This window comes from Anolis carolinensis, chromosome 5 (genome assembly GCF_035594765.1).
Source record: "Anolis carolinensis isolate JA03-04 chromosome 5, rAnoCar3.1.pri, whole genome shotgun sequence".
In the NCBI taxonomy this organism is placed as follows: Eukaryota; Metazoa; Chordata; class Lepidosauria; order Squamata; family Dactyloidae; genus Anolis; species Anolis carolinensis.
Window position 1 is genome coordinate 100,582,673 of NC_085845.1, and position 14,348 is coordinate 100,597,020.

Consider the following 14,348-nt stretch of genomic DNA (forward strand, 5'->3'; position numbering starts at 1 on the left):
ACATATAGGCAAACATTCAATGCCTTTTAACATAGAACAAAGACAAACAAACATAGGCTCCGAGCGGCCTCGAACTCATGACCTCCTGATCAGAGTGATTCATTGCAGTTAATTGCAGCTGGCTTGCTCTCCCGCCTGCGCCACAGCCTGGGCCCATTATGACTTTATAGTGGTCAGCAGAAAGTGATCTGACATGTAGATAAAAATCAGGATATAGGTTTTCCTTGATTTATAGGAAAAAGGGGTTTTTCTTGGGGGTCTGCCTCAAACTGCTTTATGACCATTGTTGTTTGGTTTCAATTGTGGTAATATTAGGTCATTTATGTATTGTTACGTATTGTATTGTCATTACTGACTGATGATGACTATAATGCAAACCTATTGTGAGGTTTTCTTAGTGATATTTGTTTAGAAGGGTTTGCTATTGCTTAACCCTGAGGCTGAGAGAAAGTGACTTGCCCCAAGTCAACCAGTGGGCTTCTGTCAGTCCTTGGAAGCTATAGGACACAAAGCAGGCTCACACAGGCAATTCCGTGGAAACACTCTATTGATATCCTTCTTGCCAAGATGAAAACAAAGCTACTACTAATTGAGACCCGCCCAAACCCCAACATATCAAACAACTACTTCTCCCCAGCCCCCCTTCCACTTTGCACCTATCTGTCGACATTACTTTCTCAGGCTCGAAGGCCAGAGCATGTCACAAATCAATCCTCCCAGCCAGATGGCTCTTATCAGTTAGGCCATTCCTATCCCAATTAACTCTGGCAGGATGGGAACAGATCACCTTGGTGTGAATGCTGGGCCGATCACAGTCTGACAGGTTTCCATGACTGAATATCATCTTGGTCCAACCCTCAAACCATCATACCACACAGACACACAGTTTTATACTGCAATACATTTGGATAGTCCTAATACTTAAACAAATGACAGCAACTTTCAACACAAAATGGGAAATTCCTATCCAGAGGAAATGTGCATAGGAGGAAAAACACTGGTGAGCAACCCTTTGTGAGCAACTTCTGGCTGCATCTGTTTGAATTCTGTTGGAAACTGGATGCTGGATGAGCTAATCTGGGTTCTCCTTGTCATCTTCTGCTCAATCACTCTTACAGCAGTGGTTCTCAACCTTCCTAATGCCCTTAAAACAGTTCCTAATGTTGTGGTGACCCTCAATCATAAAATTATTTTTGTTGCTACTTCATAAGTGCAATGTTGCTACTGTTATGAATCATAACGTAAATGTCTGATATGTATGATGTATTTTGATTCACTGGACCAAATTTGGCACACTATATACCCAAATTTGAATACTGGTGGGTTGGGAGGGGGATTGATTTTGTCATTTGGGAGTTGTAGTTGCTGCAATTTATAGTTAACCTGCAATCAAAGATCATTCTGAACTCCACCAACAATGGAATTGAACCAAACTTGGTACTCAGAACTCCCATGACCAACAGAAAATACTGGAAGGGTTTGGTGGGCATTGACTTTGAGTTTTGGAGTTCTCCTAGATACAGACAGCACTGCGGTTCACCTACATACAGACAGCACTGTGGACTCAAACAATGATGGATCTGGATCAAACTTGGCATAAATGCTCAATATGCCCAAATGTGAACATTGGTGGAGTTTGGGGGAAATAGACCTTGACATTTGGGAGTTGTAGTTGCTGAGATTTATAGTTCACCTACAATCAAAGAGACCCTTGAACCCCACTCTAATAAAGTATGAATTTTTGGTTTATAGATATTATGTTTAATTGTGTGTTTGTGTTTTTAAAAGGGGCAAGTATTACAGTTGCTGCATCTCAGCACTCAGAGGCTGGTTGCTATGGAGAAGTAGGCAGAGCCAACTGCCGTTTTGCTGAAGAAGTGCAGAGTTTAAAAAAGACAGTGAGTCTGTGCCCTGAGGAGGTACAGAGAAGACTTGATCCTAGGTTGAGGGGATCAAGGGAGACTCAATTGGTCATTTTGAGTCGGATTAAAATAAGTTTGGTGACATATTTAATGTAGTCTGTGTCCTAGTAAGGAACAGAGAGTCTGTGATCGCATATCACAGGGGTGACTGTCATTTTAAAAGTAGCAGAGAAAGACGTTCTAACTACTTTAAGTAAAATAAGTGACACTTTAGAGAGTTTGAATCATCTTATTCTAGCATTGTAACTGTTAATAAAAATACCTCCAAGGAGAAACTATATTGTAACCACTAAGCTTTGTTCTTGTTTTTCCAACATCGAAGCCTCCGTCATATATATTATAAACCAAGTTATGTTATCATCTAAAGGGAATAGGAAGAAGAAAGAAAAATAAAAGTAAAACGTCTCCTCTCTGAGTCTTTGGTGGCTGTATCTTTACAAAGTGGTGGCAGCGTTATTAGATCTTTACAATTGGTGGCAGAGGTGGGATTAAAAGATTAGAAGGCACGATCATCAAGTTTGCAGACGACACAAAACTGGGAGGGATAGCTAACACTCCAGAAGACAGGAGCAGAATTCAAAACGATCTTGACAGACTAGAGAGATGGGCCAAAACTAACAAAATGAAGTTCAACAGGGACAAATGCAAGATACTTCACTTCGGCAGAAAAAATGGAAATCAAAGACACAGAATGGGGGACGCCTGGCTTGACAGCAGTGTGTGCGAAAAAGACCTTGGAGTCCTCGTGGACAACAAGTTAAAAATGAGCCAACAATGTGATGCGGCTGCTAAAAAAGCCAATGGGATTCTGGCCTGCATCAATAGGGGAATAGCGTCTAGATCCAGGGAAGTTATGCTCCCCCGCTATTCTGCCTTGGTCAGACCTGGAATACTGTGTCCAATTTTGGGCACCACAGTTAAAGGGAGATGTTGACAAGCTGGAAAGCGTCCAGAGGAGGGCGACTAAAATGATTAAGGGTCTGGAGAACAAGCCCTATGAGGAGCGGCTTAAAGAACTGGGCATGTTTAGCCTGCAGAAGAGAAGGCTGAGAGGAGACATGATAGCCATGTACAAATACGTGAAGGGAAGTCATAGGGAAGAGGGAGCAAGCTTGTTTTCTGCTGCCCTGCAGACTAGGACACGGAACAATGGCTTCAAACTACAGGAAAGGAGATTCCACCTGAACATCAGGAAGAACTTCCTCACTGTGAGAGCTGTTCGACAGTGGAACTCTCTCCCCGGGGCCGTGGTGGAGGCTCCTTCCTTGGAGGCTTTTAAGCAGAGGCTGGATGGCCATCTGTCGGGGGTGCTTTGAATGCGATTTCCTGCTTCTTAGCAGGGGGTTGGACTAGATGGCCCATGTGGTCTCTTCCAACTCTACTATTCTATGATTCTATGATTCTATGATTCTATGATTCCCACCTGCCTAAAAGAACTTTAGTCGTTCGTAGCTTCTTTACACCCACCAATGATAGAATTGGACTAAACAGGTGGAGAGATCTTCAACCTTCTCTGCCAAAGGGGGTCCTAAGACCATCAGAAATATGTGACCCCCAGGTGACCCCTCTGACACCCCTCTCGTGACCCCCAGGTTGAGAAACGCTGTCTTACAAACTGGTTACAACACAATATTGCTAAAATAGTCAAACGACATAGGGTATTATTCTATCTTCACCTTCCTTCAGAGAAGTTTTTGCTTTTCTTTTTAGATTGTGTGTTGGGTTGACAATATTGAGCTCATATGAGTTTGAGTTCAGGGTGCAGAATTTCTGCCAGCTTCTCTGTTGCACCAGGTGTTACAAGCAAAACAGCAGTCAGCTGAATTTTCTTTCAGTGTCAGGAACTTAAGAAACTGAAAGTCGTGTCTAGTGTGAGAGAATTGGCTGTCTGCTAGGATGTTGCCCAGGGGACGCCCAGATGTTTTACCATCCTGTGGGAGACTTCTCTCATGTCCCTGCATGGGAAACTGGAGCTGACAGGTGGAAGCTCACCCTGCTCCCCGGATTTGAACCACCGATCTTTTGATCGGCAGTGCTGCTGGCACAAGGTTTTAAACCATTGCACCACCGGGGGCTCCTAGTTAGGTGAATGCAACCCTGGTTCACAAGAAACATTCCTGCCATAGGAATCTCCCAGGAATGTTGCTTGCTGCTCAGGGCTGCTACAGGAATGTTATCGCCTCCCCCCAAGTTGATGCATTCTCTCCCTAACTGCAAAAGAAGAAGAACTGAATACAAACATAATCTTTGGGTTTTCTACAGAGAAATATTGGATCAGAGGTTTTTGGTGTTACATGTTTGCTATAGAAATGCTGTGTCAAATACATTGGGTGATATATATTTGTTCAGGATTTAAGACAGAGGAATGGAATGTGATAACACTTGGGAAAAAGTATCATTTCTGCAACAGTATTGTCTTTCCTGCCAGTGCTACTGCATTCTTCTAACCTCATTAGCTGCTCCAGTTTCTATACTTAATCGGGGAAGGGAATAAAAAGAAAATAGCATTGCTAGGGCATTAGCAAAGGCTGCACTTATGGTACAATGCCACAGGAGTATAGAAAATGACACTGGATACAGGGTTTGTTGTCATTTCTGGTCCATGGATAGATGCTTTTGGTCAATGAGAGGCATATAGAAATGGATGGAAATGTGTAAGCAGGTATGTATTTGTTGAAATCTTGAAGGTCAATTAATATTTTAAAAGCTACGATAAGCAAATCTAGCATCTTGTGGTCCCTATCTATGAGCAGCAAAACTGGACTAGAATACAGAAAAGTGTAGGTTGCCGACCAACATTGTGGGTATGTAGTGCTACCCAGAAGGATTTTTGTTAGTGGCAAAATGTTTTCTCATTTTAAGATTAGATGGAACCCTCAGTTACCAATTGTGACCAACTTGCATTACAATTTAAGGCAAAATCACTTTTATTTGTTCTGACTTGGATACCATCACTTTGATGTAGTTGAAGATGAATGCTGAGATTGACGTAATCCCCCTTTTGAAGTTAACTATGACTGTTTTCAACATCCTTGCCCATTGCCTGTTTACACTCTAGGTAGCATGCACCAACATACCTGTTTTATTAAATAAGTCAGAAGCCCTTCAGTTCTCTCAGGTTAATACTAATTCTGAAAGAAGACAGAGACATCACATTCTCTGCTCAGTCGTTTAGTCGTCTCTGACTCTTCGTGACCTCATGGACCAGTCCACACCAGAGCTCCCTGTCGGCCGTCACTGCCCCCAGTTCCTTCAAGGTCAAGTCAGTCACTTCAAGGATACCGTCCATCCATCTTGCCCTTGGTCGGCCTCTCTTCCTTTTTCCTTCCATTTTCCCCAGCATCGTGATCTTTTCCAAGCTTTCCTGTCTCCTCATGATGTGGCCAAAATACGTCAGCTTTGCCTCTAATATCCTTCCCTCCAGTGAGCAGCCGGGCATTATTTCCTGGAGGATGGACTGGTTGAATCTTCTTGCAGTTCAAGGCACTCTCAGGATTTTCCTCCAGCACCAGAGTTCAAAAGCGTTTATCTTCCTTCGCTCAGCCTTCCTTATGGTCCAGCTCTCGCAACCATAGGTTACTATGGGGAATACCATTGCTTTGACTATGTGGACCTTCGTTGCCAGTGTGATGTCTCTGCTTCTCAGTATTTTATCGAGGTTGGCCATTGCTCTCCTCCCAAGAAGTAAACGTCTTCTGATTTCCTGGCTATAGTCTGCATCTGCAGTGATCTTCGCGCCTAGAAATATAAAGTCTGTCACTGCCTCCATGTTTTCTCCCTCTATTTGCCAGTTATCAATAGGTGTAGTTGCCATGATCTTGGTTTTCTTGACGTTTAACTGCAACCAGCTTTTGCACTTTCTTCTTTCACCTTGGTGATAAGGCTCCTCAGCTCCTCCTCGCTTTTGGCCATCAGAGTGGTATCATCTGCATACCTAAGGTTGTCAATGTTTCTTCCAGCAATTTTAACTCCGGCCTTGGATTCCTCAAGCCCCGCATGTCGCATGATGTGTTCTGCGTACAAGTTGAATAGGGAGGGTGAAAGTATGCAGCTCTGCCGCACTCTTTTCCCAATCTTGAACCTGTTGTTCCGTGATCTGTTCTTACTGTGGCTACATGGTCTTTATACAGATTTCTCAGGAGACAGACAAGGTGACTTGGTATCCCCATACCACCAAGAACATGCCATAGTTTATTATGATCCACACAGTCGAAGGCTTTAGAATAGTCAATAAAGCAGAAGTAGATGTTTTTCTGGAACTCCCTGGCTTCCTCCATTATCCAGCGGATATTGGCAATTTGGTCTCTCGTTCCTCTGCCTTTTCTGAACCCAGCTTGGACATCTGGCAACTTTCGCTCCGTGTATTGCTGGAGTCTGCCTTCCAGGATCTTGAGCGTTACCTTACTGTCATGGGAAATAAGTGCAACTGTACGGAAGTTTGAGCATTCTTTAGCATTTCCCTTTTTTGGTATGGGGATATAAATTTTCCAATCTGATGGCCAATCTTGTGTTTTCCATATTTGCTGGCATATGGCATGCATCACCTTGACAGCATCACATTAGTCCAAAATTATAGACCAATTTCACTGTTAAATATAGATTACAAAGTTTATTCAAATATATTGGCAGAGAGACTTAAAAAAATACAGAAAACATGGATTCATGAAGACCAAGCAGGATTTTTTACCAGATAGACAAATTAAAGACACCATGGGGATAGGGTTGTTGTATGTCTTTCGGGCTGTGTGGCCATGTTCCAGAAGCATTCTCTCCTGACGTTTCGCCCACATCTATGGCAGGCATCTTCAGAGGTTGTGAGGTATGGGGATAGTTCTAAACCAGTGGTTCCCAACCTTTGGGCCTCCAGGTTTTTGGACTTCAACTTACCACCTGTTAGGAACTATGGGAACTGAAGTCCAAAACACCTGGAGGTCCAAAGGTTGGGAACCATTGTTCTAAATGCAGTTGAATATCTACAAGTGCACCAAGAAAAGCAAGGAGCATTGATGTTCTTAGACACAGAAAAAGCCTTTAATAACATCTCTTGGATTTTTATTAGGCCTGTGCAATCAATGAAATAATGTTTCAATACTCATTACTAAATTAGGGATGGGGAGGGAATAGTTTCTAAAGTATTTCCAAAATTGGACAGGGTTCATATCATAACTATAGCGAGGTAATTACTTTGTTACTTTTTATTAAGTAATTGTGCCAATGGGGAAACTTCAGGGGCTGTTTTCTTCCACATTATTAGAGCTATCACCATGAAACTTGCTGATTATATAACTGCATGATCATCATTGTCCAAATCTCTTTACACTTAAACCTTTAACACAGCCAGAGGCGGTCCAACCATAAGGCGAACTAGGCACTTGCCTGTGGCGCCATCGTCCCAGGGGCACCATCGTCCTGAGAGGAGGTCACCACTCTCCACCTCCTTCTCTTTTGGGCCTTCCGGCGGCCACGCTGGGCCTCCTGGTGCCCGTGCTGGGCTTTCCGGCCGGCGCAGACCCACCTTCACACTATGGGAGCCCACCTTTGGGGCCTTCAGAGATTGTGAGGTCTGTGGGAACTTGGAAGCTAGGTATGTGGGGTTTATATAGCTGTAGAAGGTCCAGGGAGGGAGAAAGAACTTTTCTTTGAAGCAGGTGTGAATGTTGTAATTAATTACCTTGATTAGCATTTAATGGCCCTGTGGCTTCAAGGCCTGGCTTCTTCTTGCCTGGGAGAATCTTTTTTTGGGAGGAGTTAGCTGTCCCTGATTGTTTACTGTCTGGATTTCTTCTGTTTTCAGAGTGTTGTTCTTTATTTATTGTCCTGATTTTAGAGTTTTTTTAATACTGAGGGCTATCTGGGTTATCTAAGTCCACACTGCCCTATATCCCTGTTCAATGTTTAGTGCTAAATTTGCAAATATAGTAATTCCTACATAACATTACCATGTATTGAACTGCTTTTTTCTATTGATTTGTTGTAAAACATGATGTTTTGGTTCTTAATTTGTAAAATCATAATGTAATTTGATGTTTAATAGGCTTTTCCTTTATCTTTCCTTATTATCCAACATTTTCGCTTATCCAACGCTTTTATTTTTCAGTGATTGGTTTGGGGGGGGGGGGCACCAAAATTCTGTTCGCCTACACTTGAAAAATACCTAGGGCCGGCTCTGAACACAGCATATCCCATCTGTATATTCCCTTCTTTCTATGGTCTTCCATCTCCATCCCATCCTCAGCACTGCCTGAGTTGCTTCCCCTCCCAACATTCCTCTCTTCTAAAGACACTCCCTCCCTCTCTCATAAACATTCTGCCCTCCCAGTTTCCCTCTCATAGCAAGTTACTCTGAGTTTATTATGCCTGTTAACAATTAATCTCTGCTATGTCTGAGAATGGCTGCACCAAACTGAAAGGCACTTAGACCCATTGGAAAGCCCTTCATGCTGGTGGTTGCTTCTCATCTTTGAAAGGGTAAGTTTCCTTGGAAAGGAGGGGTCTGAAATTCTTCCTTATCAGCCTTGACATGTCAGATATATTTGGAAGTGGAAGTGTTTAGAAGAGAAACTAGATGTGGAATTGTCATAATCTAGAGTGCTGTTAAACTTTATACATAGGGCATCACAGTTTCTCACAATCCAAATGAAGTTGTCATTGTCCTGGTTTGTTCAGCCTGATTTTCCAACATCAGCCATATGGGGTTTTTCCCATGCTGCAATAAACGTGACATTCTCTTTTGAAAAATTATTAATGTGAAACTGTTTACCAGGTTTTTTATCAGCTGCAAAGGCTTTTTAGAGGATGCCTGATACCCTGTGTGATAATGTGGCTAGGTGTTTTCTTACTTGATCGGATTCTCTGTTGCCTCCCCCAAAATGGTACTATAATTTCCATCAGCCTGAGATGGTCTACTTCAGTAGAACAACAACATGGCAGCTCTTAGCATGGCATCACATGAACCCCTAGATAATTCACAACTCACTGAATTTCTAGGTTAGATGCAATATGGTTAAAGTAGAAGCAGCAGTGGGATGTATGAGAAAATACTCCTGAAAATCATGAAACGAATTTCAAATTATGTAATGGAAGTGTAAAATAGTGCTATGAGTACCCAGCAATACTAAAATGCAATGTCCCCAAATATTAGGAATATAAGAAATTGATATCATGGAATCTTCTCTTTCTCCTGAATATACCAAACCCTCAGGTGAAGAAAAGATCCCACTTTGATGTTGATCTAGTAAAGCCAAAAAAAGTGATAACAACAATGCTCTCTCTATCATATTGCTCAGTAATAGCTCTCCATAGTTATGGCTAACAAGAGCTCTCCCACGCCTCTGAAAAAGGGAGCGTGGAAAGGCAAATGAAAGTTTTGTGCTGCAGAAAGAGGTGACAGGTAGGAGGAGAAAGCAGCACATATTTTTAAAGAAAAATCTTATTAAGTAGTACAGATCATCAGTAGCTCAACCAGTTTGGTCTGTAATTCCACGAAGTAGAATTATGCAGCTTGTAAACTATGCATAACACTGCAGCAAAACCCTGCTCTTGTTTCCCCATGTATATCACCTCACTGAGGTCTTGGCTATATATATATATACACATATATATACACACACACATAGGAGCCTCGGTGGTGAAGTGTGTTAAAGCACTGAGCTGTTCAACTTGGAGACCGAAAGGTCCCAGGTTCAAACCCTGGGAGCGGCGGGAGCGGCCTCTGTTAGCTCCAGCTTCTGCCAAACTAGCAGTTCGAAAACATGCCAGTGTGAGTAGATCAATAGGTACCGCTTCGGCGGGAAGGTAAAGGTGCTCCATGCAGTCATGCCGGCCACATGACCTTGGAGGTGTCTATGGACAATGCAGGCTCTTCGGCTTAGAAATGGAGATGAGCACCAACCCCCAGAGTCAGACATGACTGGACTTAATGTCAGGGGAAAACTTTTACCTTTACTATATATATATATATATCTGCATGTGTGCATATTAAAAATGTAAATGGACCTATAATACTTGTCAACAGTTAATCTTTTAAAATATTCATGTAATCAATGGTCATATAAAATGTATGAGTGGACATGTCCCACACACTGCTTTGTCTTTGTACCAAGAATCTTTTCTTTATAAGAATGTTCTTACGCTGATGTGTTGGGACTGGTCCTTCCAGTCATTTACAATCTTGCGATGTCACTCTGCTTAATCAAATCCACCCAATGTCGAAGAGGTATGTTTATCAGAGATAAGATGGGTGTGATTGCAATTAAACAAGAGGCTGCATGCCAGACTCCTACTGTGTCCTCTTAACAAAATCCAGAGCTTAAGTGAGAGAGTGGAAGGATTTTCACAACCAGTTGCTATTTGTTCACCATTACTAATCACTCAGCATAAACTGTGTAGGAGCTTTCAGTGGTATAGTGAAAACAATAAAGGTTCACAGTTGTTTAAAAGTTTTTTTGTTGATTTTTCTTTCATCGTCATAGATAATTTGTCCCTTTCAGCCATTTCCATTATCTTGATAACCCAAGCTTCTCTCGATGGCAAAACTGTGTTTTTCCATTATTGGGCATAGAGTGGGCATTGTTGCAGCTAAAATCATGCAGTGTGTTAATTTATCATTCAGATTTTTTAAATGTATTTATTTGGCAAATCAAGCAGAAATAAAGCTGGATCCAAGCCAACCTTAGTTCTGAAGAAAAACTGTAACAGGGTTGTGGTATGTTTTCCGGACTGTATGGCCATGTTCCAGAAGTATTCTCTCCTGAAGTTTCGCCCACATCTATGGCAAGCATCCTCAGAGGTTGTGAGGTACCTTACAACCTCTGAGGATGCCTGCCATAGATGTGGGTGAAACGTCAGGAGAGAATACTTCTGGAACATGGCCATACAGCCCAGAAAACATACAACAACCCTGTGATCCCGGCCATGAAAGCTTTCGACAACACAAAAACTGTAACAAATTTTGAATCATCTTACTTGTCCGAATGTGACTATGATCCATCACGTAATTTAAGATCCTAAAGGGAGGCCCACAGGTGCGGCTGGCGGGGACGAGAAACAAGGACTTTTTAGTGGTGGTCCCCCGCCTGTGGAGCGCCCTCCCAAATGAAATCAGACAGGCTCCCTCTCTCCTATCTTTTCGAAAAAGAGTGAAAACCTGGTTGTGGGACCAGGCTTTTGAACAACAGAAGCACCATTGATCACAATTATATGATCTACGATATAATGACAGACTCAGTTCGGACTCAGAATGTGCCTTGAATATATATTTATATGTATATTTATATGAATATTTTAATGTAAACTGAATTGAAATGTAATTGTAATTGTTTTATATGTGTATTTTATATTGTAAGCCGCCCTGAGTCCCCTTAGTGGGTGAGAAGGGCGGGGTAGAAATGCTGTAATAAATAAAATCTTCAAGTAATATTTTTGCTACCCCACAAACTCACCACATATTTGGGAAATAACCTATTTTTAAAAAATATTTTGTCTCTTTCCTAGAGTATAACATGTACGTAATTTTGTAGTAATTGTAGTTTTTTATTGTGACTTTCTCTTGCCATGTTTGCCTTAAAAAAAAACCCAGAGATTTCAATAGCAATCTTTGACTTCATTATTTACAGATAAATGTGTAAGGTCACATATTGAATATATATATACACACACACACATACACATACATAGGAGCCCCGGTGGCAAAGTGCGTTAAAGCGCTGAGCTGCTGAACTTGCAGACCGAAAGGTCCCAGGTTCAAATCCCGGGAGCGGCTTAAGCGCCCGCTGTTAGCTCCAGCTCCTGCCAACCTAGCAATTTGAAAACATGCAAATGTGAGTAGATCAATAGGTACTGCTCCGGCGGACAGGTAACGGCGCTACATGCAGTCATGCCGGCCACATGACCTTGGAGGTGTCTACAGACAACGCCGGCTCTTCGGCTTAGAAATGGAGATGAGCACCAACCCTCAGAGTCAGACATGACTGGACTTAACGTCAGGGGAAACCTTTACCTTACTTATACACACACACACACACACACACACACACACACACACACATATATATATTCAGTGATCAAACACATCATTATAATGAATTTTTGGTAATATTCTATTGATTATGTCTACCTCACAGCCCTGATTACTGTATTGGTCTCCTTCATGCTGCTTGGTACTGTAACTGTGTTCATTTTTAGATTGAACTGTTTTTACTGCTGTTTTATGACATTGTTTTTATTATGTTTGTTTGTTCGTGCCGTTGTATGTTGTTTTGACAACTGACTGTTTTGTACATGCTGTAAACCACCCTGAGTCCTCCCGAGGAGATGGAGCGGTATATAAATAAAGGATTATTATCATCATCATCTGGATGGAGGCCACTAAGGAATGCTACAGAGAGAAGCATAATCCATTTTATGGGGAGGGAGGAGGTAGAAGGAAGAAAACCATTTCCCCTGTTTTTGCTGGTTATTCCCCCTACCACCTTCCCATATCATAAACGAGGGGTGTTTCCTCAACGGGGATATGGGTGGGGGAAATAACAGGAAAACAGGAGGAAATAGTTTTCTTCCTTCAACCCACCCTCCACTCCCAAAAAATGGACTTTTCTTCTCTCTCTAGTGCCCCCTAGTGGCCTCCACCCAGATAATGGAAGACTACTGAATATTCTTCATTCAATGACAGTTAAATTTACTTACAAAACTCCCACAATCAGGTGCTCTGATACACTAAGACTACTGAATGCAAGAGCTTTGTAAATTACCTGTAGTTGTACCGGGCACAGCAAGGTTGGCTCCTAAGGGCTCTGGGGAAGAACTGACAAGGACATCAGCTTTTCAGTACTGTAGATAGGTAGCTTTTCAGTACTGCAGATATCTGTACAGAGTCATGGAGTCTGAACAGCCAGCTTCTAAAATTACATTTACCTATAGATTAAAAATAAATCTAGTTAATGACTTTGAAAGAGAGAAAAAGAATAAGATAAGAGAAAGATCAGTGTATAAACATAAAACTGTCTCTGAATCCCTCTATATTGGACAACCATCAACCAATGTATAAAAGCACGTGTTGGCCTCTCAACTTCTGGGGTTTCTGGATGAAATGGATCATCTAGATCCATTTCAATCTGGTTTCAGGCCTAGCAATGGAAAGAGATAGCATTTGTCACCTTGGTGTATCTCTGTTGGTTCTACTGACTCTCTTAGAAGCTTTTGATACAATCAACCATAGTGTGCTTTGGGGCTGCCTTGCTGAGATGGGACGTGGAGGCACTGTTTTACACTGTTTTCTTTCCTAAGGGGAGGGGGGATGAACCCAGAAGGTGCTGCTGGATGATTCCTCTTTGAACTTCTGACTGTTGGCCTGTGGGGATCCTTCTGGGTTCTGTTTTGTCTCCATGCTATTTAACATATAAATGAAATTGCTGAGAGCAGCATCAGAGTTCTGGGGTTTGATGCTATCTATATGCAGATGATACCCAGTTCTACTAGTCTCTTCCACCCAAAGCCAAGGAATCTGTCCTGGTTCTAAACCAGTGTCTGTCATCAATAATGGACTGGATGAGAGCAAACAAATTGAAACTTAATACCGACAAGACAGTGATGCTTTTGGTCAGTTGGAAGGCAGATCAGGGAATAGAGATTCAGCCCCCTGAAGACACAAGTCTTCAGTTTGGGGGTACTCCTGGACATGACTAGGAGTGTCTTTGCATATTTAAAGCTTGTGCATCAACTGTGGCTGTTCCTTGAGAAGCTGGATCTGTTTGTGGTGGTGCATGCTTTAGTTACATCTCGTTTGGATTATTGTAATGTACTCTACTTGGGGGTGATTTTGAAGAGTGTTCATAAACTTTGACTGGTTTTAAAGAACCAGATTGTCAACCAGGGATGGTTACAGGGAGCACACTGTTGCACCCCAAGGTAGCGTGAGCACTGAAAACCAGACAGAGACCAATAATCATATAATATCTTTATTAAAACAATTATAAATCCAGGAATGAATAGGTAGAAAGGTTGAGCAGATAATAGTCCTTAATGAAAAGTTATGAATTAGTCCAAAGAATTGAAGGGAAATGTCCAATATTATTGTCCAAAGTCCAGAAACCGAAACATGCTCAAAACTGTTGGAAAGTTCTTGAGCGGGGAACAATAAGGAAGCAAGACTGAATAACAAAGTCCAAAGTCACTAGGAAGTCTCTGATATCAAGGCAGGAACGAGATGAAGCTGCGGCAAAACTTGGTTCAGGAATAAGGCAAGGAAGTAGACTTACTCTGGGTCTACTAGGCAGTCGCGGCTCGGCTTGGCTGCCAGGATCTGGAAACTTGGCTTGGAAGAAACAGGAGCTAGAATCAGTGAACCTTTCTCAGAAAATAGCAATGTTGACCGCGAAGTGTCCACGGTGCAAAACACTTTTATGGAACTTAGATTTGATCACAAACAAG

General features: G+C 42.1%; 1 protein-coding gene across 2 annotated transcripts in view; it reads left to right on the forward strand.

Moving 5' to 3' along the window:
* Positions 1–14,348, forward strand: part of LOC100561569 (fatty acyl-CoA reductase 1) — a 98,841-nt gene that overhangs the window by 4,402 nt on the left and 80,091 nt on the right. The window contains exon 1 of one of the 2 annotated variants that reach the window (XM_016993919.2): positions 7,530–8,390. The exons of the other annotated variant lie outside the window; for it this stretch is intronic. The gene's annotated coding sequence lies outside the window, so the exon portion shown is untranslated. Of the gene's footprint in view, positions 1–7,529; positions 8,391–14,348 lie in introns of those variants that run through there. 2 annotated transcript variants of the gene reach the window in all.